At 33.5% G+C, this 27778-nt stretch overlaps 1 pseudogene; it reads left to right on the top strand.

The window, feature by feature from the left end:
- The first annotated feature begins 1811 nt into the window (after window positions 1-1811).
- Window positions 1812-27340, top strand: LOC149158697 (acetyl-CoA carboxylase 1-like; annotated as a pseudogene).
- The last annotated feature ends 438 nt before the right edge of the window (window positions 27341-27778 follow it).

The following is a 27778-nucleotide window of genomic DNA, read 5'->3' as shown; positions in this document are numbered from 1 at the left end:
TGTAACTTACACTGTTCTACTATCTTTGGGCTAATATAACTTAAAGTAGCTCCTGGGTCAATTAGTACAGCTATAGGAAGATTCGAAATTTTACCTTCAAATTCAACCATAGTCGGTTGGTATTCCACCTAACGGTCATCCAAGGCTGTGTTAATCCTTGGTACGCTACGTCCCACTTCACCAACTGTCGATGCTTCATGAATCTAAGATATCTGATCAGTACCCTTTCACTGCGGACAGCTTTTGATGTAGTGTGGTCCTCCACAGCCCCAACATTGAACTGGAGGTCTGGCCATTCCTTCGCCCTCCAGCCTAACAGGCTGTTCACTCACTCTAGACTCACTGATTGGCCTAGCCCTGATTCTCCCTGAGTGACCCTACTGTTCTGCCCTTTGCCAGCTCCCCTACTTCCATTGCTGCGACTTCCTTTACTATTCCCAATTGTTTTGTTACCTCTTCTTTCATTCCATCTTTTATTTGGAGCATCTCCTTTCTGTTTATTCTACTGGTAATAGATTCTAGCCTTACAGATAGCTTCATCCATTGTCCTAGGATTCTCAAACTCGATCCTTTCTCTTATATATAGAGGTAAACTACTAACAAATATTTGCACCTTGGCTTTCTCTTCCTTAATATAGGGCACATAGCGAAGCAGGGAGGTAAAGCGGTTGATAAACTCATCCATAGTCTGTTGTCCCAACTGTAAATCGTGGAATTCCCTTGCTTTTTCATCATAGAAGCGCTTAGTCAGATATCTTTCTTTGAAGTATTTCTGAAACTTCTCCCATGTTATGGTCCGTTCGCTTACCCCCTTGACGATCTTAACTTCCTCCCACCACAGGGTTGCTTTACCTTGTAACTGGAAGATGGCCAATCGTGCCTTCAGGTTGTGGTCATATTCATACAACTGAAAATATTTGTTCATGTTAATTAACCATGCTTCAGCCGCTTCTTCCTGTTCCCCATCAAAATGTGGGGGTTTAATTTTTCAAAATTCTCCCTGTAGCTCCACTCTCTGACGTTTTGAAGTCTGCTGTTCGAATACATTATTAGAATGGTCCTCCCTTTCTTCTGATTTTTCAGGTTCAGATTGATAGTTTCGTTCTTCTGTCATCCTCTGCTGTTCCGCACTGGGATTAGCTAGTGGTGGGTTCTGCCTATCCGACAAAATTTTCAGAATTATTTCCTGTTCCACCGTCAGTCGTGCATTATCCTCTCGTAATCGTGCCATCTCATTCTTCAGTTTCTGAACCGTCTCTAGTATTGCAAGGTTTGTGCTATGTGTCTCCTCGCCCATCTGTACCCACAGCTCTGGGTTGTCCTGAGAATTTGCTGCAGGTTCTTGACCTGCCATCGATCTATGCAAAGCGCTGCTAGCTCTCTGCATATTCACTGTTTTTCTATCTATTGCCTATTTGCGGTTATTTCCCTGTGTCTCACCCCTAAAAATGGAACAAGAAAAGGAGTTAGTTGATTTAGTTCTCCATCCTATAGACATATGAGATGGTTATCTGTACATTTTTAACATGTTGTTCCAGAGGCCACAGTATTGTAACCATGCTTTGATACCAATTTGTCACGACCCTTCCATAATACATAAAAGTAATTTTCTTTTTATGGTAAAACTTATGATAACCTTACATATCATCTTTAACGTAACTAGTTGTCGCACATAGTATGTCACTACATATAGCCGTTCGGAATTGATAACAACTTGGATATATTTCATTTCCATCTCAAACTATATAATTATTTGATTCATGGTTTGGCTCGTTTGCATGGTTTACATGTGTATTTATTTGGCAACCGGAATGTATGCATCGTTTGCGACCGGAGTAACATTTCCAGTGATGAGTTGTTGGTTGCTATTAAATTTCATGGGCAGCTGTTTAATGCCCCCAGCACAGGTGTCCTGGCTCACCTGCTTGGCCATGTGAACACGCCGTTTTTCGTACCCTCGACCCTCACGCCTTTGGTTCCCACTCCTTTTCTACGGTGTAGATCTATCGACTTAGATCCGAGGGCGGAGATTCGTCTGAGGGTTTTAGAACTCTTCATAAACACTCGTAGTTTCCCTCGTGGCTCATTTGGTTCTGGAATAGCTTCCGGATTCTGCTTGTCTCTTCGCTCATTGGACTTGTTTCATTTTTCGCCTCCTCCAGGGCTTCATCTGCAACTCAGAGGTTTCATGCTCAATTTCCCAGAGTTACCATGCAGGTAATGTTTTTTTTTTTTGGAAATTAGCGCATAGTTTCGCCATATGTTATTTTTTCCTTACGGGTTTCACTGCTAGTTCTGCATGCGTTTTTAACAGTTTTTCTCTTGTCATTTGGGTGTATGAAGGTAAGGATTATGGCGATGCAACCTTTCTGCTTGCGGGTTGACGGGCCTTCAGCGTTCCGACCTCCTCCGCCGCGTGCCAGGTATGCAAATCGGCCATAGGTTCCTGATGCGATGACTGGGGTTTCCCTTATTGTGCCTGCGTTGGTTGTGATTCATACATGCTTGGTTTTTGTTTACTGGCTTCCAGATTTCTATAATCTGATCGAGGATTCCCAGTAAGGATCCTCATGGTTTTGCATATGTTTTCATATTCCCAGGTTTCGTGTTCCCGGCTTACCTTGTTGGGTTGTGAGGAATAGTCGATTCCCTTGCGCGGGATATGCCTTAGCCTTTTACAACAGTGGAATTATTTTGAAGGCAAACTTGTTTTCTATGATTAGTCAACCAGATGTAATTGTTTATGTATAAATGATAAGGGCTACTGTTGAAATGGCCGCAGAATATGGACCACTCTGTTCAAAGGGTGTTTTATTTACATTTTTTATGAATATACTTCGTTTACACTTCTAGTTTCGTCGTTTCTTAGAATAGACGCTTGCTCTGTAAATGTTTTCTTAATTCTGGTTTTTCTCGGATGGGTTTAATAGCAAGCCATTTGTGTTTCAGAGTGCTTGACCCGATATTCAATGGACTTGCCACTCTGAATCGGTTAAACGTTTAATCTTGTCCCTGATGTTTGTATATAATCTCACGGTTTCATGCTACAGTAGTTTGCCATTGTCCTTAAGAAGAGTAGGAAATTTATTATTTCCTTGCTGCTCGGATTTGTTTAAATGCTCCTTTTTAACTGATACGAAATTCTGTTCTTTTCCAGCATATGGGTTCTTACTGTTGACATGAATTTACTTGTAATGAGAATATTATGGTCGTTACTGAGTATATGTGTTTAATTGGTTTGAATACACACACACACACACACACACACACACACACACACACACACATATATATATATGTGTGTGTGTGTTTGTGTATATACTCCCGCTGTCGTATCCACGACCACGGCTATGGTGATTTATGCGGCTGCATTTTCGTTTTCCATTGAATGGAATACTATAGAATCTGGTTCTGGTTCATATTCCTCTTGGACCCTCTCCTAAAGTTATTCGTTCTTGTAATAATTACCTATGTCGGTATTTTTTAGTCATATGTAATTGTTTTATAGTTTTAAGCATACTGTCTTGTGTTGTCATAGTCTCATATAGTTTCTAGACACTAAACTATGTTCACACCGTAACGTTAAGATGATTTGTCCAGTGGGTTTTCATACTTCAGCTTTGATAACCCCAGCTGGCAGTCTATAATAGTTCGAGGCCTGTTACATTCATTCCTTTTAATAATGGATAGACTCAAGTTATTTAAAGATAACTTAGTCATTCTATTTATGCATTAACTGTTCGGAAAACCTACACAGTACTTTTGATCTCCGACTTATTGTTTATAATTTTTTTTGAAGCTACCAATAGCATGTCAACATCAGGTTCTCCCTTTAACAGTTATCTAATAATAAATCGGTAATGTTTGCCTGAACCAGATATATTACAACAACATAATATTGATATAAGATTTATAATTTAATTGGTCTTCACCGCCAAACTACTGTGATTTTAGCTAACAATATTATCTACAATCACTGTTGAACTAATTTTCTTCAAAAACTGTTACATACCTGGTTCGCCAGATTTGTATATATGCTTCAGAAGTTCACCTGTAATCCATGTTTGCTCTTGTCCACCCAACCACGAGATCCATCACCAAGATTGGAATCTCCACCCGAGCTATCTTACAGTCCTATAGCCCTCAACAAGATACATGCAACTTGTGCCTGGTTATCTGGTCCTGACAAGACTTAACCAGTTTTTTTTTTTTTTTTCCTGTCTATCACTACAGCACAGAATTTTTGTCTCTAACCCCCCTTTTCCCTTGGAGGTCTCTACAGTTAGGGAGGGTAGTTTCATGCCGTTTTCATAACTGATTTCCTCTTCAAATCTTCCTTTCAAAGGTTGCCAGCATTTCAAGAAGTATATATTTCTTTTCAATATATATTTAACTCACAATAAAATAATATGATTAGAGTTAAAAAAAAAAAACAGTCTTTCAATTCTATCTTTTACTACAATAAAATTCCAATATTTACATTTCCCGGGGTCATCACATCTTGCAACATCAAATCACATAACTTGCATGTTTTTGGGGGGTGGCGGGGCTAGGGCTATTCTCAGAATTGCCCCATGTGCCCACTTCTTACAAACTTCTTACATTCTACGCAGAAAATTTCTCACTTACTAATAACTGACTCCATTTATGGATAACAACATATATGTTTAACCAACTCCACTTATAAATAATTAAATGACTAAAAAACAATTTATTTTTTGGTTCTACATTTACCTGAAAACACATCCTAATGCTCAACAATTTTATTTATTAAAACATTATATATATATATATATATATTAGATGTACTTTTGCACTTTATAGTCTTTGGAAAAACATATGAAGAGATGCAATGCGTAAACATATAAAAGGACAAAGCAAACAACATGGGACATTTCTTTCATATTATTATTATGCAAATTCCAAAAAAAAATTGAAAACCAATTAAATTAGTGAAATTAAAATAAATAACGATTTTCTTGATTTCAAATTTTCCAATATATATGTTATATTTAGAAAGTAAAAAAAATCTTACCCTTTAAAAAAATCTTATCATTTATTTTACTTTTTAAAAATAATATATATATATATCTTTCCTGTTAAAAGTAAATGTTGGAAAATTTCAAATCAAGTAAATTGTTATTTATTTTAATCTCACAAATTTAATTGGTTTTTTTTTTGGGGGGGGAATTTTCATAATAATAATATGAAACAAATGTCCCATGTTGTTTGCTTTGTTCTTTTATATATTTATGCATTGCATCTCTTTATATGTTTTTCAACTGTTGGGCATTAGGATGTGTTTTCATATAAATGTAAAACCAAAAAATAAATTGTTTTTTAGTCATTTAATTATTTATAAGTGGAGTTGGTTAAGCATAAATGTTGTTATCCATAAATGGAGTTAGTTATCAGTAAGTGAGAAATTCTCTACGTGTAAGAAGTTTGCATTAAAATATTCTGGAGAGTGTATGAAGTGGGCCCATGGGGTGATTCCGAGAATCACCCTCGCCCCGCACCCCACAAAAGCATGCAAGTTATGTGATTACAGTGATTAATCTCACAACATCAAATCACATAACTTATGTTTTTGCAAGGTGGCGGTGCTAGGGCGATTCTCAAAATCACCCCATGTGTCCACTTCTTACAGACTTCTTACATTCTTCGCAGAAAATTTCTCACTTACTAATAACTGACTCAATTTATGGATAAAAACATTTATGTTTAACCAACTCCACTTATAAATAATTAAATGACTAAAAAACAATTTAGTTTTTGGTTTTACATTTACATGAAAACACATCCTAATGGCCAACTAGCCTTTTCCAAAAAGATATTATAAATATGTAGCCAACTCCTTCATTGTAATCCAAGTCAAATTGAGGTAATCAATTTCTATCCTTTCTTTTAATTGTAACTGTTTTGATCTACCATATTCTCTTTTTCTGTTTCCAAAAAGTAATTGTATTCTTTTTTTTTGGACAAAATTTGCTTCTCAAAGTGATCTAACCTACTTAAAGTAAAAAAAATCTTACCCTTTTAAAAGCTACACTTTTTTTCCCTAGTCTTCTTTACCTTTTTAGTATTTATCTTTATTTTCTTGGGGTTAATTAAAAAAGAACACACAAAAACAAAATTTACAAACAAAAATCCTAGTTATATAGCCAAATTATTTGGCTTTATGGTTTATAAGTTTGTAACTTCCACGTGACAGTTATATAGTACACACCGCTGGTCACATCACTGGGGCAACTTGTATCCATGTTATCTCATGTGTTGTGTTAGTGTTATATGGTTTAAAGTTTTTAAAGTATACTTTGTCGGTTGAATTAATTTATAAGCTGGTAGGAATTTGTTAAAATCATAAATTTCAATTGTGAATTTTTAGTTAAAAGGTTTAAAATTTTTAGTTTAAAAGTTTTAAGGATTTTTTTAAGTGTTGAATCTATATATAGTTAAAGATTATATTTTAAATAATGAATGATCATGATTTAACCAAAAATGATTTCTTTGACTACATAATAGTTAACCAAAGTCCTTTATCCAACTTTTTTGTTGCCCACAATTTACCAACTGGCATGAACGTCTTAATGGAAAAAAAAACATGCATGAATGTTCTAGTTCATAATTACATTCCCATTGGAGATGCATAAAAGGAAATAGTTATGCTTGTATTCTCAAACATATTATCATAATTTGTAATCTTACAGGTGTGTTACATGTGTGTTATATATTGTGATCGTGAGTTATAATTGTGAGTTCCTAGATTACTATCTTTAGCTAATCAAATCCACTTTCTCAGAGCATGGATAGGCCTAATGGCTAAGAGCATGTGTTTCCTCCTAAGAGGTCACACCTTCGAAAACCAGAAGGGGTTAGAGTAAGTATGCCTTCATAGACATAATAATCAAATCGTTGCATGGAGGTGGGTCTCTTGTCCCACAAACAAGGGGGTCTCATACACCAGTTTGGTGTTTGGCTTGGCTATGACCTTAAAATTTGATAATAATAATAATTAGGATATAGATTGTTAGAAATTCATAATCTATAACGGTGAAAGCATGGTGCTGTGTTACACTTTTTGGCAAGAGATGGCACGTTTGGGTGGAAAAAATGATTGCTCGATTGAGCCCTTTTAAAGCGCTCAATTGAGACGTTTGAGCACTTAAACAATGTAATCCAATGTTATTTAGGATCTTGATTTAGCCATGTCTTTGCGGCAGTCAAATGAAGGATATTGGATTTTCAATTTATTTTCTGGCTCAAGTAACTTTTATTATATGGAATTTTATTTCAATAAGTTATTTATTAATTTATATGTCATTGTACTAATTTACTTCATTATTTATTTTGTGCTTGATAATTAGGTACAACACTAGCATGTTGCCTTCAAAAAGGAAGAAATTGCATTGTCATTGAAAAAGATCCAATATAGTGCAATTTTATTTAGCAAAGAATTAATGCTCTTCAATTTCTTCCAGATGCAATGAAAGAAATTGGGTTGAAGAAAGGGGACTTTAGTTAATCACGTGTGGCGAAAAAGGCAAAGGAACCCCAACCACCATTACATGGAATGATTGGAAAGGCATGCATTGGGAGATTCGCAGACATCAAAGATCCATTATAGGAGGAAAATGAGCAAAATGAAGCAGAAAATATTGTGGAAGAAGACAATGATGAAACTCTAGAGGATGAAGAGTTTGGATTACATGACATTGTTGATTAAATTTAAGTTATGCTTGGAAATCAAGCTCATTTTTGGAAACTATTAATTAGTTATACTTGTAATGTTTTGACTTTGACATTTTATGAGAAGAATAAGCACTCAATTAAGGTTGTTATGTGTTCAATATTTGTATTATGTGATTTTTGTATTCATTTTTATGTTAATCATTATTTTCTGAAAAAACAATGATTATTTTTTACATGAAATTCATAAAAAAAATTATTATTTAACCATTTTTAGTTAAAATTTTCCTATAAAAATTTGATTTTGACATGTCATCTCTAGAAAAGAATTACAAAAAATTATCAAAACATGTAGTTTTTTAGTTATATTTATTTTAAAAATGGTTATTTTTTTGTCAATTGTTAAAAATTATTGGTTTTTAGAGACAATTATTTTATTTGGATTGAAATATTAATTAGCAATGTATAAATATGTAGAATATCTAAAATTCAAAATATCGACCTTCTTCTTTAAATATGCAAAACAATAAAAACCTCACACCAAAAAAATAATAAAACAAGAAAATATGAAGAAGAAGACCACTTAAAAAATTATTAAATTTAGAAAATAATTATTTACATTTCATACATTAGAAAATTTAAATTCAAAAAATAGGTCTTTTAAAAAAATGGCCCGATGCAAAATTACCGCTTTTTAAAATCAGCATGAAAATCACTACCATTCTAAAACGTAATGTATATAAAAAAATTTAAAGTGTAAAAAACTATGCTCTAAAAAACACATATGTGTTCCGCATCACCCCTTTTCAAAATTGGGTCACTTTTTTGCTATCTCTACAAAACGGATAACAATATCAGTTCCCGTTTCAAACTTTACAATATTATAGAGAAAAAATTCCACAATTACCTCCAATAATAGATATTCCGAAAAATATACCCTTTAAGCCCTTTATTGCCTATTTTTAGCTATTTACCATTCACTGTTATGTATGACATAACTTCCAAACTCAAAGTTGTTGACTCATTCATCACAAAGCCCAAAGGCTTTCCATTATAAACATTGTTAAAATGACTTTGTGGGCTTATTACTCCTTTAAGCCCCAAGGGATTAATTTCATTTGCAACCGAATCCATACCCTTAGTATCTTTGTTGCATGGTACTAAGTGTTGTTGCTTGGTTCTCAACACCTTTATCCTAATATTTTATTTTTTTCACCCTTAAACTCATCCAAGATGGCACTCACGGGATTGTGTTTCCTGTGGGGTCTCCTTCACACTTATCATTAGTCCTTGTTTGTCTATATATACTACCAATGTGTCTAAGCTCTCTCATCCCATTTTTTTCCTTTGTGCACCTTTTTATTACCACCTAGGTTATGCAGGGATGAGTTGTTCTGATGTGTTCTGTCAATTGCCTCCATGGGTCAATCATAGTCTTGACAGGAATTTTGTCTCTGACAAGGGACACACTATTCCAATGCCTACGCATCCCACAAGTCCTTTATTACACCTTGCAAAGTCTTTTGGGGCTTGGCCTATGGGACAATGTCATGCTTACATCACCTCCGCCACATGGCGCTCTGTTAGTGGCAAACGTGTCACTGGGAAATGGACCACTTGACCACCCAAAAAGGACAAAAACACCTACCACATGTCCACTTCCAATTGGGCTATGTCACTGTTGATGTCATTATTCACTTGTGCATCTACGTCATCCATGTGAGCCAATCATATTGCGTCGCTTGTCTACTGTCAAAGGAGAGAGAAAGGGATTTCTAAGACCTTATTTCTCCTGATTTTCTTTTGTAAAAATTTCTAAGGGTCCTATCACTTTTTAACATTGTTTTATCTCTCTCACTTCACCATTTCACGCTACCTATTCCATTGTCATGAAACCACTCTTTTTTTGTGTGCCCCCCTTCACAATGTGTGTGGTTTTGAGAAGGGGGTAGTGCAATCAACCACAGTCGGCAATATAGTGATCGACGGTTTGGGAAATTTGCCCATTACGCGAACCCCCTGCATGTGAACTTTCGAAAGTGATCGACCCCTCACACTTGCATTGACTTTTTGATGGGGACTTGTTCTGCCCGATCCCCTCAGAACATGTACTCGATTTAACAATCAAGTGGGGGCCTCCTGCTCAGAAAACTCCACCAATCAATGCACTTGCCTCTGATGCCATTAGGGGAGTTTTGAGGTCTGAAATGGGCCTCCTAAGGAAATTATAAAATAGTAATGGAAATAATAAAATAATATTAGATTACATAATAAAATTTTATAGGGTAAAAAGAAAAAACTATTTTTTCAACTCGTATTTTCAACTTATCTCCTTACTGGTTTACTCAAATTTCGAGTAGAAAAACTCGTTGGATGAAGAAATTGATTCCTCATCCACGAAGTACCCATGTTGGATACTTTTGATTGACCCTATTGCATGAAAAATGAGTAATACATGAAAAAGGTGATTGTAATCAGGTTTTTCATGTATTTCTCATTTTTGATGTAGCACAGTCCATCGAAAGTATGCAACATGGGTACTCTTTGGATGAGGAATTAAATTTTTCATCCAATGAGTAATCCCACTAAAAATTTGATTAAAACCTTAGGGAGATAAGTTGCAAGTATGAGTTGAAAAAGTAGTTTTATTATTTTATTATTTTTTATTCTTTTTACTTTTTTACTCCAAAAATGGTGAATCATCGCCCATGGTTGATATCATCATCTTGAATCCTATTGGTTCTTATAAAGTTTATTTTCGTTGTACATTTTTCTTAAGAGGCCCATTTTACACCTCAAAATTCCCCTAATGTCTCGCTACCATGATGGACTAGATGTAATTCCATTAGTCCTTATGCTGTATTGCCAGTTCCACCCAACCCACGGCATCCCGTTCATTTCCTTAAGTTCTCCTTAAGGTTATTCTAGGGTATAATTGTTGGGCTACATTCGTCGGGCCCAACTATTATGGGGGATCCACCTATAACCAATAACATTGCCTTCCACTGATTTGTTGTCTACTCCATGTCAACTCGATCCTTTGGATAGATGCTCTACCAATCTTGTTGTTGGGTTTCAAAACTCTGCCAAACTAACACATACTCCAAAAAGCTCTCTAATCACTTAGATCTGCAAATTTTGACTTTGGGGTCCCTAGCTTTGATTGGATCTAGCCTTTGATCTAGGAGGCCATTTTTGGACTTCCACATAGGATTGGAAATCTCTTTCAAAGCTTTATCCATCTACTTGGGTTCCACTAATGTTTTAGATGATATCCTACTTAGGAAATGCCTTCAAACCATTTTCTCCATCTTTGCTCATCTTGCACTCAAAACACTTGCATCGTGCTTTGCCAATCCTTTTGGCATTAATCTCTTCCTTTTCCATCAAAGAAATCATATTTATAACACATTCTCCTCTTTTCTGGGAAAAAGGGGTGTGAATTTTTGGTAACTAGACAAATCTAGTTCAATTATTATTCATTTCTTAATATATTAGATAATATATTCTTTCTCTCACTCCATTATCAACAGATCTTAGTAGATACTTCTGAGATTTATTTTTTGCAATACATGAAAGGAAAAAAATAGACATACCTTTAAGAACATTTTGGTAACTAAAGAAATAGTTTGGGGAAAGTTAATCAAGGGTAATAAAAAAAAAAAATAGTTAACAAGTGTTCCCATTAATATTATATTTTCAATCCTCTTGAATCTAAAAAATCATTCCTCTAACATCTCCCCCTCCATGAAAAATCCTTTATTTTTTATCTCTCTCCAAAATTATAGATGTCAAACCAAATGGATTCCTCATTCATATGTTTTATTTAAATTGACCTTCAATGGATCCTCTAAAGAAAGTATATGCACTACTAGATATGGGTGTCTTTATAGATGACATGGGAATTATCATCATTAATTTTGCATATTTGATTGATATAGAAAGTAATAGTTATGCAAAATTATTTTCCTTGGAGTATAACTAGTAGGTAGAAATTAGGAATCGGTAGAGGAACCTCATCATAAAATCATACTTATGGTTACTCTTCAACATGATAAAATACTACGACACAGATTTCCTCTTACAGAGTTCGAAATAACTTTACACTAGAGGAGGCATTGGAAATACTTCATTCCTTCCTTCTACAAATAATGTCTTCCACTCTTTCTAATGCACAAATATTGAGAAATAATCTCACTCCTAGACTAGCGAATGTAGGAGGAGTTTATGAAAATTCCCAATAGAATATCTATACATATAAACAACTCAGAGTCCACTTAAAAAACATTTCTTGGAGATATTCCAAACATATTTTACCCCAATCCCACCAATTGAGGTTTCTAATTAATGGTTCGTGGATTAGTCATTAAAAATTTTAGTTGTGGGGGATCGAGGATCCTCCCACCTAGAAATTATATAAAGATTGTGGACATGTAGGCATGAATATATCTTTAATAGTTTGGGTGTTTATGTGGTGCTCATGTTCAGTGATCCCTCACACCAAATATCATCATTCAACTCAAGGGAGATTTAAGTATAGTGTCTTCATGGTTGGAAAAGGGATAAAAGTTTGAATGATGGGCATTTTATGAGGGAAACAGGTATGGAAATTGACCTTTATTTGGCATTATTGCACTTTGTCTATTCAAATATCCTATATTTTACATTTCTAGTGGCTTTTATATGTCTACTATATAATTTTCTTCCTGGTTGGAGGTAATCCTGCCATAATTTATAGTCCTTGGCCGTATGTTTGGGTTAGTGTCCTAATACACATTTCATTAAATTTTGAATTAAACAGTTCATCTATAATTTCAAAATGACCAAAAACATCAATTCTATTGATGTTCTTGTTATATTATTTTTCTAATTTTAATGAAATGTGTGTTCTATGTTATTATTCTTAATAGGGTGCTTGAGTTAGGAGGTGGAACCTAAATTGTGGAGGGCGTATCTTATTTAAAAAGAATGAAAAAAATCCTTCCTAACTCCAAGAGTGAACTCACATAACTTCAACTTATTTTGGCATTGTTTGGTGTGTTCACTTACATACTATATATACTTGGGAATATTTCTCTCTGAACTCATATTCAAGTATTCGCATTTTAGTTTCCCTCTATTATTTTTTAGTTGTTCATTCTCTCTACAAGATATTCATGTTACTTATTTGGGTGGTGATTAATGGGTTTATCTCATATTATGTTTTAAGTTCTTTTCTATATTCCCATTCGGGAAGGTTTAATCTTCTTCATCATCCTCTAGTGTTTTCTTCTACTTATAGTTCGGCTACAAGTGTCTTTTACTACGGATATAGGGATTTTTTTCTTCTATGTATCATTTGGCTTCAACTACTTCCTGGGAATATATTAGATATTTATTCATATGCTCAACATCTTAGCTCCTTGATCGTTTTTCCTTTACCAAAGGGTACTCATGTTGAGAGGGGGGATCTATTAGAAATTGTGGGAATAGGAGCTTTAGGCTTCCCATGATTCTAAGGTCATAATAGGTAGCTAAGATCTATGTGGCTACTATTATAAGGAACACCCCTTTAGCTATTGTAAGAGAAATATAGGATGTTGAGAGGGAAGCTAGAGTTGAAAAATAATTCATTTCAACTATAAAAAAGAAATAAGAAGTAAAGAGTTATATCCATAATAGAAGGATCACCAGAAACCATCAAAGAGTATATATGGAGAGTATAGGTATATGTTGGAAACATAAAATTATGATAGAAAAATTTTTCATGAGCAATCAAAAGCTCAACAAGAAATCATACATAGTTTTACAAGATTGGACAGTGAGGTATAAGTGCTAGCAAAAAATATAGTTGATCTAGAGTTTACAAAAGATGAGGAGGATACAAGGCCTCCAGAAATTATAATGTTGATTAACATACTACTTAAATGTTGTTTCTAGTCACAACCGTACTATACCATAATTGCACTTTTAGTTCTAATTTCACTAGTATAAAATGGGAAATTAGTGACTAGGTGACTAAAAACGTTAGTCACCATAGCTTTTCCAAGTGAAATACTACCAAAAATGAGAAATCTTAAGTGACACAACTAAAAATGACTAACATAAATGATTAATTTAGTCTCGGGTTAAAATATATGACTATATAATAAGTATTATAATTAAAAATGCCTAACGTGAATGACTAATTTAGTCTAGGAACAAAAATCCTTGATATCCTAGTTCTTTTGCATGTTGGCTTTACTATATTTGATCTCTTTGTTAGTGGATTAACGGAATCAAAGCAACCCTTACCTGCAACCGTCTATCTGTATTAATATTATTAGAGTGTTTAATATACTAAAGGGCCTCTGTCACTTGGCATTTATAGTAATGGTCTTCCTTTTCCACAAAATTAGTGCCCCCAAGTTCAATCTGATGACAACAATCCCTAAATTATCTTGAGAAACTCTCACAAAATTTAGTTTCATTGTGTGCAATCTAGGGTTGGTTGTTTAAAATTAAGAATGAAGATTAATCTTCAATAACTTATGACTAATTAAAGAAAGATATTGAATAAGAACCTTGAAATTGAATGAAATTTTATTGTCTCTTATTCAACCTATTATGAGATTTTTGGTAGATATTATTTCTTATTTAGAGATCCCCACATGTTAAGATCTTGGTTTATTATTAATACTAAAAACATGTTGTCCTTTTCTTTTTTCTTTTTTCAAGGAGAAACTAGGTAGGAAACCTAAAGGATGCTTCCACACGGTCATGGATGACATCTCTAGTAAACTCATTGATATAAAATAATACAGCAAACATATTGGGATTTGAACTGAATACTTTCTAACACATATCTAGCCAAACACTCAATGAAATCAGTATAACTAGTTGAAATTTCCCGTCATGGTGACATGTTGTTATTTATATTGAAATACTTGCTTAGTTAGAAAAAATAATATTATGTACCCCACATACAACTCTAACACTATATGAAATCTCTTATCTTACTATCTCATTATTCAAATATCAAGAAAAGAGATACATGTGAATCTTATTAATATTTATCCTTAAACCAAGTTTCTAAAATTTAAAATTCTATTTAAAATATCTATTATATACATTGAATTGCTTACCATTTTCTCCCAGCACCTAGGTTTTTCATATCAAAATTTTCACCATCACCGATCCTTGTTGAAACTTCGATGCACTAGAAAATCAATTTCCTCTAAAAATTCTTTACGGAAAATGACAATTAAAATAAATCTCATTAACTTATGAAGAGGAATTGTGATACAACATTTTAAAATGCCTTTTTCTCTCATTTCCATACAATTAAATTATTGGAAACCAACACCAAGTTAGAAAGAAACCAAACAGAGAGAGGGGGACATTTTACATGTCAATGTAAATATATGCAATGAAAATTCCACACTGGTTCACAAGCTTTCTGGGGGATTTCGAGCCATTTTCTCTATCTTTGGTTTTTTAACTAAAATTGGATTGAATATGCTGGGATTTTGAGTTTTTGGGGGTGTTCTTTCACAATTGTCCTGTGAGTTCAGTAATGGACTCTAGTAGCCATGTCGTCATAAATTTGGTGGAGATTTTGCACTAAAACGATGGATTGGCAGATATGTCACAAAGAATTCATGAAACTATGGTGCGGGATGCTTTGAAGGGCTTGACCTAACTTCTAGCAAAGGGCATCAAAGAGGTTGGCCAAGGGATAAGGGGCTTACAGCATTGGAGTAATTCACAGTTTCGAGGGGTTTTGTCTATTATGCATGTCGTTCTCACAACTTACTACTCTCTTAGAGGTAAGTTTGGCTCCAAAACAAACAAAAACAAACATTTTTAGGCAAATGGAAATATGATAAACTATAACAACATCTAGATCAATAATTAAAAATTAGTTACAAATATGTTATATATCATGTGCATTAAATTAAATCTAGGTCAGAAATCTTGTCGATGGAGTCCAAGGCTGGACATAAGAAGAAGAGATACCCCTTGATGAAAACTCGGTGGATGATTGGAGGAATTACATTTAACTGTTATCAAAAACAAATATTTTCTATAAAATTGCAATATGATAAACTATAATAAGATCTAGATCAATAATTAAAATTTTATTGCAAATATGTTATACACCATGTGCACTAAATTAAATCTCAGCAAGAAATATGGTCGATGGACTCCAAAGATGGAGATAAGAAAAAGAGCTACACCTTGAAGGAAATTGGGTGGATGTTTGGAGGAATTATATAGACAAATTGGTGCAATCCCTAGTAGAAATATTTAAGAATGAGGATCTTTTAATTTGGTCTCCCAATCCTTTGGGTGATTAGTCTCCAAAAACAAGATATCACTAGGCACAATTCTCTAGGACCTTCGAAAACCCTTGGTGTGGGAAAAACTATGGAAATTTAAATTCCCTCCAAATTCCAATATTTTCATGTGGAGCGTCCTAAAAAACAAAGTTCTTATATGGGTAATTCTTTAGAAAATATGTTTCAATGGACCAAGCAGATGCCCTCGTTTCTAGGAAAACTTGGTCTCCGTTGACCACCTGTTTATACATTATCGATTCACATTGGTAGTATAAAAGGAAATAGAATCTTGAGATGGGCCAACTTGCAGTTGGAAAGGAGATATAGTGGAAGATTATTTAAAAAAAATTATATTCAAGCTAAGCAATTAAAAAAAAATAAAAACTCTCCCTTTGATCATAGCACAAGACATTTGGTTGGAATGGAACCATGTGCTCTTCAAAAAGAAGTCCCACTCTTACCTTTATGTAATGCAAATTGTTTCTCTATGGCACTACCTCTACTCATAACACAACAACCTTCAAAATTAGTTTCTTGTTTGTTTAATGTTGAAGGAAATTTTATTCTCTAGGTTGAATTAGTGATTGAGGACCTAATGGGAATTGAGCATTTCCAAAATATTATTGGCGCAAACAATATTCAAGTAATGACTTGCATTTGACATCATATATCATATTTTAACTACCTATTATTCTTCTAGGAATTATAGAAATAAAATGTATGTCATATTTTTAGAGTGAATTTCAAATAATTAAAAAAAATATTTTGTGTCACAGAAAAATATGAGTGTGTGTCCATGTTTAGTAAAAAAAATTTGTAAATGATCCTTTGTTAACGAAGGGGGTCCTTTCTTTGGCTTATATGCCATAATTTAGGGATATATATATTCTTCTAAATTTTCCCTGAACTTGCATCTGGCCATGTCTGGTGATATATGACGCATCCATGGCTATCAACATTGTTGGGAATTCCATTGGCCTCAAATTTGGTGGTTAACTATGGTGGCCATATTAACTCAAAAACATGTCTTAATAGGATAAGGTCACCTATGAACCTTTCTTAAAAATAGAAAATTAGTACCCGCCAGCGAGTTATGCTCTCTTGTTAAATGAGGGTTGTAAATCTTATTCTTATTTTGGTAAATTTTCATGAACTTTGAATGTATTGTACGTATCAAGTATTGGCTATTGTTAATTCATGATTCTGAAAGTTCATCAACATGCATGTTTTCAATGTGCTATTTTTGTATCACTTAAAGTAATTTATTTATATTCACAATAGGCTGATGATCTCATATCAAGGCTTGACTTGGACGATATATTTGTTGTTTGGAAAGCAAAATTATTTTGTGGAAGCTTTACTCTCCCTTGTCCTCCCACTCCAGTAGCTGGAAAATTTCATCCACAATATGAAACCAGTACAAATGTTTCACATATGGTACTTGCAAGTTATGAACATGATATCAATGAAGCAAGTAACCCATTTGTTAACTACATCTAGATAACTAAACACCAAAGGAACAGTGGAAGAAAACAATGTATTTTTTCTTCTCTCTATTTCTTCATCTTTCTCACACTTTTCCCATCCAAGCAACTTACTGACTTACTCCAAGTGCTCACACACACACACACACACACATATATATATATATATATATATATATATATATATATATATATATATATATATATATATATATATATATATATATATATATATATATATGTGTATATGTATGTATATATGTATATATATGTATGTATATGTATATATATACATACACACACACACACACATATATAAGAATATAAGAAAGACAAGACAAGATAGGCATGGTAAGATAATTTTATTAATGTGCAATGAAGAACCATGATAAGGTCAATGGGACTCAAAGGTACATCTAGTATTAATAAATAGTTGGAGTGCAAAAGTAGCTCCTATTGCTACTCTAGAAGAAGAGATAAGTACCAAGCTAACAGAGAAGTGCCAAAGAAGTGCAGGATAAAATCATAACAAGTAGAAAGGATTTCAAGGTGTGATGAGACTAGAAACAGAGTCTGAATGTGGGGGGACAGAGAAAAATCCTTAATCAAGTCATATACCAATGTGAAGGGACTGAGAAATTCTCTAATAATGTCATTAGAAAAGGTTGCTTCAAGAAGCACACCTTGAGGTTGGAAGTTAAACTGCATAAAAAAAGATTTCTTCTAAATAGGTACTAGCCTACCCGGTCTAAGGGATATATATTCCATCAAATTTTCCCAGGACACCCAACCTCATGACTTTGTTGACATGCCATTTCAGTGGGGCAGGCCACAATAAGAATGTAACCCTAGTGGATGCATGGTTGGATTTGTACTCAATCTATCTCTTATAAAAAATTTTCTCACACACCTATTGATATTCACTTTCAGATCCATAAAATACAACATACTCATTACTTTCCCTTTATCTAAGCAATAATCTGTTACCAACGACTTGAAATCTTACAGTCTCATTTCTACTCGTGACAAATCAAATATGAGACGTTAATTCTAGTGATGAAGTTAATCTTTGTCATTTGGTTCATTTCAAAAGGGCCATGCTAGGATGGATAATTTGACGCTGGGGATGTGTTTGGAATGCCATAAGATTTCCCAGCTTTCTTTATTTTCAAAGCCAACATGCCACACTTAAGGTGGTACCTAATCCCTTTCATTTGGGCAACTTCACAGTTTTTAGATCAGATTTGCAGCACAATTTTCTACCAAAATTAACATTCTCAGGAAAGATGTAGAATCTTGAGACTGGGCAAGGAAGATATGTTGGCTTTTCTTGTTTATATTAGGGAATGGTAGTTTTTTTACTCACAACTATGCTTAATGATGTATCATTCCTGATAATTTTTTCATTGTTTATTAATGATATAAAATGCTTTTTCTAAAAGAAATCTTGTTGTTTGGACTCTATATTCATGTTGGAAACAAGCTTCTTATAAAAGTGCCAATTTCTGCAATATGTAAATTTGTGCATAGTTTTCCATTCGATGCTAATTATTTACTCTCCATTCCCACTTACAATTACATGTGCATAATTTCCCTTGTGACTTGTGTATGTAACTCGGGAAAGGTCATTAGCTATTTTTCAATTGTGATGATTAAAGCACTTCCTAGTCAGTGATTGTCTACCTAAAGACAACATATTCTGAGTCAGGTAAGGAAGTTGTGTTAATTTAAAATTACGAGGAACATGGCCATTACGATAGAAAAATACCTTCTTTCTAGAGGAGCATATATTTTTGTTTTGCTTATCAGGAAGGTATAGGAGGTAAGGATGTATTGTGATGTTTGCATATGAATTAAAGTAATTTGATGTCCTCAGTTTCATTTTATAATTATTATTGGATGATTTATCTAGTTATGTGGCCACAACATAATATTCCAAAACAAAAAGGCCATTAACCAGATAATTGGAAGGTTCATTTTTTACCTTGAAAATTGTTGAATAATGAATTAGGAAATTTATCACCTCAAAAGATTAAATCTTTTTAATAAATTATATTTATTATTGAAGGTTGACTTTTTACCTTGAAAGTTATTGAATAATGAATTAGGCAAGTTATCATTCCCCCTCTCCCCAAAAGGATTAATTATGTTTAATAAATTATATTTATTATTGTTTCAAAATCAGGAAAGTTAATTAAAATTTTCCTTTTGTATGTTAGGTCATGCAAACTTTGCTAAATTTTCTAGATGATCCTCAACTTCCTTCACTACATTGGAAAGAGTGCATGGCTTTTCTCATAACTTGAATATTGAAAGATCTCAAATCCTAGGTTTTTGCCTTGACATAAGAGTTGCAAGTTAAAGGATTGGGAAAATAGTTTATTTTTATTTAATCATTTATATGGTTATACTCTTTTGGTGTTTCCTCAGTTGCATGTTAAATTTAAAGTGTATGAAGTATCCTTGGAGAAAAAATATTTACGGGAAACATTTGAGGTGCGTAGTATTTGGAAGGCTTCTATGTGTGTTCATGTTGTGTTTAATGCCATGCATTTGGACAACATCATGTTTTCTTCCACAATATTTTGTCAAGAACATGAATTTGATGTTGTCTATAAAGGTCTTTTTTTCCAAGTCCTCTTATTGTAACAATATATGTATTAGTAGTTGACCTAAATTTATAGGTTGCAATTACAAAAATGCATTTATTTACTTTTATGATGTATTTCACATGCCAAGGATTCTTTTCTTCTTGTCCTGAAAAAGACAGGGATTCACAAGAAAGACTTATTGAACTTCTGCTCAGTCTTATCAAGGAGGGCGGGAAAGTCATGCTCGTATCATTGTTCAATCAGCCTTTGAGGAAAATGTACATGTTGAAGAACTTTTCAATCAAAATACAAAGGTTTTTTTCAGTATATATAAGTCCTTTGATTTATGAATTATTGAATATATAATTCATATCATATGCAACTGCAGTTTCATGCATTAGTGAAAATTTCCTTGATCTCCTGTCACAAATATTTTGCATAATCGATAAGTATATTTCTTCCATTTTGAGTGCTTCTTATATTATAATAATAAAGATTAGAGTTCTTGTATAAATAAATCAGAGCACTGATGTTTGGAATAGGATCCTTTTTTTATCATGTGAGAATAGCTAGCATATATGTCTTGTTGCTAAGCTCTGAAATGTAATTATACGAAAGAGCTTACAAAATGTTATACTGATATATATATATATATATATATATATATATATATATATATATATATATATATATATATATATATATATAAATTAACTTCCCACAAGAAAGAAACATTGAGGATACAAATCACATTCGAGTTATTGAATCCACTAACTTATCTTATTTAAGTTCATCTTTTTGGGTAATTGTATTATTTAAGAAAGAGGGTGTAAGTGCAATGAATTTTTAAGCTTTCATTATTGATCGAAGGTCTATGTGGAATATTTGTTTTTGTGTCAGGCTAATGTGATTGAAGGTCTTAGACTTCAGCAAAAAAAAGATATTCTCAAGGTGGCAGACATGATGTTTTGTCATCAGGTACACCAAATATACTAATAATTTAATTTCAATAGTTATATATTTTCTCTTTGTTGTCTTTCTTTATCATGTATTATATAAAATCAACTAAAAAATAATAGAATCATTATCATCCCACACTTTATATATTTAATGTCAAAATACCATATTTAATGTGCCCAACATTAAATTTGAAAAATTGGAAAGTAAAAAATATTAGTTCCTTTCTCAATTGCAAGGAATTAAGAGGAAAAAGAAATTGATTCTATGGCTAATGGAAGCTCTTTTCTACCCGAATATTGCTCCTACCCCAATATTGCTTCTTAGAGAGAGCAAGTGATTCATGTTTCTTCTCTTGGTGATATAGACTACTGAGAGGTGTGGAATTAGACTTGAATGTTTAAAATTTTCTTAATCATTGACCTCAATCATGTTTTGTAGATATGTATGTGGAGTTCAGGTCCTTGATGTTGGCTTAAATTAAGTTTGTTTAGGTAGAGTTAAATTCTATATTGGCTTGGAATTATGAAGCGTATTTTAGCTGAAGATTTATTTATTTTTGCTTAAAATTCATATATGGTGATTTCTTGAGATACAGGTGTTATCCTCTCTCTGATGATTTTGTTTCTAAATTTATGTTCTTTTAAATAGATGTTTAAATTATTTCCATACACAATGCAGTCTATTATTTGCAATTTTTTAAAGCTCTTCCCTAACATACCATCACAAGATTTACTTTTACTTCAACATCCTTTGTTGGTGCTATAACTCTTGAAAACTCTTGATCAAAGTACTTGTATATGAAGAATATTACTTTATGTTATTTCCTATTCAATTTCATGATTACTTTAATCATAACTTTTCTTGCATAATTTGATTACTATCTTCAACTTACTATGCAATATGTGCTTCACATGGACTCTTTGCACAAAGCAAAGAAAATTGGTTTTTTTTTTTTTATATACTATTATTTCATAATGAATGTCATTCCTAGATGCATAAGCCCAAATTTAGAGTTCCAAGAGTGAAATCCTTTTCTCTTTATACCTAGATTTTACAAAATATATTTTTTTCAATAAAGTGGCCTGATAAGAAGAATAACCTTATTTATCAAAACTAGAGTAATCATTTTGCCTGATTTAAAAGATTTATTTATCATATCAAATTCAATTTTACTGAGGAAATGCATTACATACTCTCTCTTGAGAGTGTACTTTGGTTTTATTCCTGTTTCTAAATTGTGTATACTGAAAACAAGTGGAAAGAAGCAACTATTTTTAACACAGATCATCTAGTGAAACATGCTTGGTTGTACTATAACTGAGACTACAACATTAAAATAATATGGTTTCTAAACAGTAATTTTTACCCTCTGGATAAGGCACCAATTAACTAGATCTTAAACCTTGACTTTGATACAGTTGGGACTGAAATATGGCCAAATACTAGAGCAAACGAAACTGTGTGAACTTTGTACCAACATTGCTTAGAGTCTTTTAGAGCTGGAGTTGTTTACTGAGGAAGGAGAGTAAATTTATATGCCCCTAAGAAAAATATTTACTGATGAGAGGATGGACGACCTGCTAATGCACTTTTGGTTGTTGTAAATGTAAATGTTTCTTTCTCTGACCATAATGATCATACACTTCAAAGGCATGTTGTTGAAACATATGTGCAGAGACTATACCATTTAAGAATAAGTCTATAAGATATTTTGGGTCTCTTTTGCAAGCCACCTCTTGTATATTCTCATTCATGATATGTAGTTTGACTCTTAAGTCATTTTCAGCATCTTGTATCATCTTTGTCAGTTGTAAATTTTCCTTTTTTTAGCCCTATCTTGTCAAGGGAAGAGTTAGAATGCAGTGGCAGCACTATGGCCTTATTACATTATCAACATTTCTCAGAAGAAAGAACTGCAAGTAGTAGATTACTAACTATTATATATGATAATGCAAAGGATAATAACAATGGATAAAAAAAGTTGGGTGCTATGATAATATTTAAATCTCTTCATTTTCTTCCAAGAATAGTAAGTGTGGCATTGAGGGAGACAACCCATGCATCATCTTATATTACTGATGGTGTTGTTTCAATGAGACTTGTTACTCCCATGGTATTTTGCGAACATGCTTCATTTGGCTGTAGCTGGAGTGTACCATCCACTGAGTTTATTGCAAGATAGGTAAGCTTTGGTGACTAAGATGTTTGACCCTATCCCTAGTTCCTTTCAGCTAGTTTACCTTAAATTTAATTATAATGGCACTTTACATATGGCATGAGATAGTCCTGCACTTTTATCTGAAGCTACTGCATTTGATGGCTTTAGTGTAAATATTAGATTAGGAACATTTTCAATGTTAAAATCTATATGGCACAGATACCGTTACTTCCATATTTATGAGGTCATTTTGTGTGACACGTTTTAAAAAAGAAGAGACGCATTATGTTTGTATGCATACTTTAAATGGGTGAAGAGTAGAAAGGAAACATAAAACATTTTGATATAAGCTCAAGTTATCTTCCTAGCACATTATTCAAGTTATCTTCCTAGCAAATTATAGGTCATGAAGGAGCATGTGTCATTTACAACTACCTTTGATGGATAGTTGGTAGATGGAAAATTTAAAGGTTTAATCTGATTCCACATGATAACCTTGGTATATGTTGTTTCTAAATTTAAGTTGTTCTTTGATTTATAATACAACTTCCCTTTTTGGTGTACTTCAGTGGTGATGAATATGATGCCCAAGAAAGAGTTAACAAATTGGCAAAAACATTAAAGGAGGAAAAACTAGGATCAAGCCTTCGAATTGCAGGCATTGGTATGATAAGTTGCCTTATACAGAGGGATGAAGGTCATGCACCCATGCGACATTGCTTTCACTGGTCCTCTGTAAATCAATGTTATGAAGAAGAACCTTTACTTCTCCATGTGGAGCCACCTCTGTCCAATTTCCTTGAACTGGTGTGACTTGCACTACACTCATCATTTTTCATTAGTGATGTTTAAAGTAAGATTTTCTATTACATTCATGGATTCTATATGTTTCGCATCTATTTTATCCTATCACAAAAATATTTATTTTCAGGACAAACTTAAAGTATACAAGGAAATGTAGTATCCACCTTCACAACATCAACAATGGCAGATGTATATGGTCATTGAAAAGCCATTTATCTGTAGAATTTTTCTCTGTAAGCTTGTCAAGTATCCTAAATCGGTTGATGGAAAAGGAGAGTTTACTACATCAATGACTGCCAATAGTTTCATGAAATATTTGATAGGAGTTTTATAAGAATTAGATTTGCATGCCCATGATGCAATGGAAAAATCAGATCATGTGAACATGTTCCTTTTCATATTGCACGCACAAAAATAAAGTGATCTCATTATTAATTCCAGGTAATCTGCCAACATGTGCTTTTCTTATTCCATACCACTGGTAATCATATCCAGTCAATGATGGGGTTTATGCATGGAATTACATATATATATATATATATATATAATTTTCTCACAAGAAAATTCTACGTACAGTAGGAAAGTAGAGATAACCCATGGAAAGGAAGATATTTTACATGATTTAGCTTACCAGTTGCATGATATGTCTGGTGTTCATATGCACAACCTAGCAGTTGGAAAATGGAAGATCAGGTTTTGACTACACTCAGTGGGAGTGGAAAACAGAGCATGGTGTATTGTAGATACGAATCCTACTGGGCATACTTGTGTTGTGCAAGTATGGTTCTCTATGTTTCTTCCCTACAATAGTGATATATGGAAAAGGTCATAGTGGTTATTAGTGACCACAATTGCATATCACAATAAAATATAAGAATAAGAATTTTGGAATTGATGCAGCTGTAATCCATATATCAGTCAATTCTTTCAATAAATTAGTTGTTATAACAAAATGTAATTATCTTGTATTAACTAGGAATTTTAGTTTGAAGTCTTGAATGATTATGGTCCATATTTGAAAATTTCATTTTTAATTGTAGATATACTGAGAGGTGCAGGATCCAAACAGAAAAAAAGTTGTATATAAGTCCCCATTGTCTGTGATTGGACCTCTGGATGGGTTTCCTGTGGCAAGACAATACCAATCCCTTGAACATTATTAAATGGAAGTGTCTTATTTCCAGGAGGAATAATACAACATACTATTATGATTTTCCATTGGTAAACAGTTTGTATGCCTCATTATGTCTTATCTTTCAACATTTGATTTGATAAATGAATATAAGATCCATGATTTTGGAGACCACTTCTATACACATTGTACAACCTAAAATATCATTCCAGATGCCCACAATGAGACACCCTATCCTCTCTCTGCTAGAGAGTCCAACTTTTTTGTGTTCTAGGATGATCCCTTTTGCTCCCATTACAATGTCTACATTTTCTCTCATTTGTACTATTGTTAGATTCAAAATTTTCACAAACGTGTTGAAAGAAATTCTCTCTAGATATCTCCTATAAATTTTTTTGAATTCACTTGTTATAGATGTTTCAACGCATACATTATAATTTTTCTTCTGTTATCTGCTGTTATGTGATGCCATGCAAGATAAATTTTTGTTATACAATGAAGTTTTTTTATTATAGGTTTTTGAAACATCGTTGCGGCGCATTTGGACTATGGCCTTCAAAATGGAGATACAAGCAAAGATAAAGTTAAATTCAAAGCTTAGGAGCTCATATTTTCTGAAAAGTAGGGTACTTGGGAAAATCCACTAGTCATGGTAGAGCGAGCACCTATTGCAAAAAATGTAGGGATGGTAATTTGGTGCAGGGAGATGAGCACTTTTGAGTTCCCTGGTGGACAAACTATTTTAGTGGTGGAAAATGATGTTACAGATAACGTGGGTTCTTTTGGTACAAGAGAAGATGCCTTTCTTCCTTCTGTGACTGATATTTCTTCTCAAAAGAAATTGCATTTGATATATTTGGATGCCAACTTTGGTGCAAGAATTGGAGTGGTAGTAGAAGTCAAAGCTTGCTTTAAAGTTGGATGGTTTGATGAGTTGTCCTTGCACTGTGGGTTTCAAAATATTTATCTCGTTCCAGAAGACTATAATCTCATTGGTTGTCTGTAATATCACATGAGCTAAAGCTAGAATATGGTGAAATCAAATGGATTATAGATGACATCATTTGTAAGGAAGATGGACTAGGTATAGGGAATTTATCAAGTAGTGGAGAAATTGAAAGTGCTTATTCAAGGGCATATCAGGAAACTATCACATTGACATATGTAACATGAAGAACAATTGGTATTGGTGCATACCTTGCAAGGTTCGTAACGTGCACCATTCAGCTCCTTGATTCACCTATAATAGTCATTGGATACTCAAATCTAAATAAGCTTCTTAGAGGGGAAGTGCATAGGTCCCATATGAAATTAGGAGGCCCAAAAATCATGGTAACAAATGGTGTTGTTCATCTAACTATATATGATTATTTAGAAGTTGTCTCAGCCATATTGAAGTTGCTTAGGTATACTCCTCCATGCATAGGAGGACCTCTTCCTATTGTGAAGCATCTAGATCCTTTATATAGACTAGTTGAAGTTGCTTAGTTATACTCCTCCATATAGGAGGACATCTTCCTATTGTGAAGCATCTAGATCCTTTATATAGACTAGTTGAATATGCTCCAGAGAATTCAAGTGATCCTTGTGCAACTATTCGTGGTGTAGAAGATAATGGTAGGTGGCTTGGTGACCTCTTTGATAAAGATTGTTTCACCAATACATTAGAAGCATGGGAAAACATAGTGGTTACTGGTTGAGCAAAGTTTAGGGGCATCCCTATGGGTTTTATTGACGTTGAGACCCAAACAGTGATGCGGGTGATTCCTGTAGACCTTGGTAAACTTGATTATGCTGAGAGAGTAGTACCTCAAGTAGGCCAGGTCTGGTTTCTAGATTTAGCATGTAAAACAACACAAAACCTGCTATATTTTAACAAGGAAGAGCTTCCATTGTTTATCTGGGCATATCAGAGAGGGTTCTCTATTGGTCAAAGGGATCTTTTTGAAAGAATTCTTGAAGTTGGATCTACCATTTTGGAGAGTCTTTACACATTCAAGAAACCTGTGTTTGTTTACAATATAGTTCTACAGGAAATCATATCCCCAGCAATAAGAAACCTAACATTTTTGCAAAGTATGAATTTGAGAAATATTGCATTGACACGGAAGCCACCTTCACAGCTCCGAAGTCTTCCAAAACTAGAATATCTAGACTTAAGTAATAATGACATATATGGTGTGTTTCTCCCGAAGGTTGCTAATATTGTCAGTTTGTTTTAAATTTTAATTCATTCTCTGGTAGCCTGCCTACTAAGCTCAACAGCTTGAAAATTTGAAGTATCCTGATCTCAATTCCAATATATTTTTTGGTAGCATTCGCCCCCCAGATGGGGAAGTTGTTAAAATTGTCGTATCTAGATACCATTGAAAATTCCTTCTCTGCACTTTTCCCTATAGAATTCAGCCATCCTACTAATTTAGTCACTCTGGATCACAGTTACAATGCACTATCCAAATTGTTGCCAAAAGAAATTAGGGGCATGGAAAAATTTAATGTCTATGCATAGGATCAAACTCGTTTAGTGATGAAATACCAACTGAAATTGGAAAACTATGTAAGCTTAATATATTATATTTTCGGGGTTATAAGTTCAGTGGAGACATTCCCCCAGAAATTGGAAACCTTAAATATATGATGAAACTTGACCTCTTAGAGAA

The sequence above is a fragment of the Pinus tabuliformis genome, chromosome 5_2 (genome assembly GCF_031772625.1).
Source record: "Pinus tabuliformis cultivar Carrire ecotype Pingquan chromosome 5_2, CPIR1, whole genome shotgun sequence".
Classification (NCBI taxonomy): domain Eukaryota; kingdom Viridiplantae; phylum Streptophyta; class Pinopsida; order Pinales; family Pinaceae; genus Pinus; species Pinus tabuliformis.
Note: the sequence above shows the minus strand (reverse complement) of the source record. Positions and strands in the feature narration are given on the sequence as shown.